Source organism: Calypte anna, chromosome 10, assembly GCF_003957555.1.
Source record: "Calypte anna isolate BGI_N300 chromosome 10, bCalAnn1_v1.p, whole genome shotgun sequence".
NCBI lineage: Eukaryota > Metazoa > Chordata > Aves > Apodiformes > Trochilidae > Calypte > Calypte anna.
In genome coordinates this window covers 13,808,211-13,808,708 of record NC_044256.1, presented here as the reverse complement: position 1 = coordinate 13,808,708, position 498 = coordinate 13,808,211, and the positions used below count along the sequence as shown (strand labels likewise).

At 62.7% G+C, this 498-nt stretch overlaps 1 non-coding gene across 1 annotated transcript; it reads left to right on the top strand.

Annotated features, from left to right (window-relative positions):
* The first annotated feature begins 136 nt into the window (after positions 1-136).
* On the top strand, positions 137-209 carry TRNAR-UCG. The gene has a single exon. It is a non-coding gene; the product is annotated as a tRNA-Arg (tRNA).
* Positions 210-498: the final 289 nt, after the last annotated feature.

The window sequence follows — 498 nt, the reverse complement described above, 5'->3', positions numbered from 1 at the left end:
CCGCGGCGCCCGGGGGAGCTTCCGGCCGCGCTGACGTCCGGTCCCGTGTCCTTTCCCCCCCCTGCCCCTCAGTGCACATGGTACAGTCCGCTGCCGGTAGGGTCAGGATGCTGCGCGGCAAAACGCCTTCCAGTGCGGCCGCGTGGCCTAATGGATAAGGCGTCTGACTTCGGATCAGAAGATTGCAGGTTCGAGTCCTGCCGCGGTCGGCGGTGAGCGCCGAAAGGCTGCTGCCCCTTTTGTTCTGTTTCTGGCTGGAGCCCGGTGCTGCCCGAGCTCACGGGTGCTGTGGAGGAGCCCGCGCGATCCAAGCGTAGTACTTTTTTCTTTTTCCATTAGCCAGAGATAAGGGAAAAGGAGGAGCGCGTCTTTGAGCGTGGAGTCTGACACAGCGCCTCGAACACGAGTGTCGTTGGGCCATGCCAGGGTACGGCAGTGGACAGCAAGCGGAGGAAGTCACTCTGTCACTCACGGTGTCACTCTGGTACTGCGGCTGCA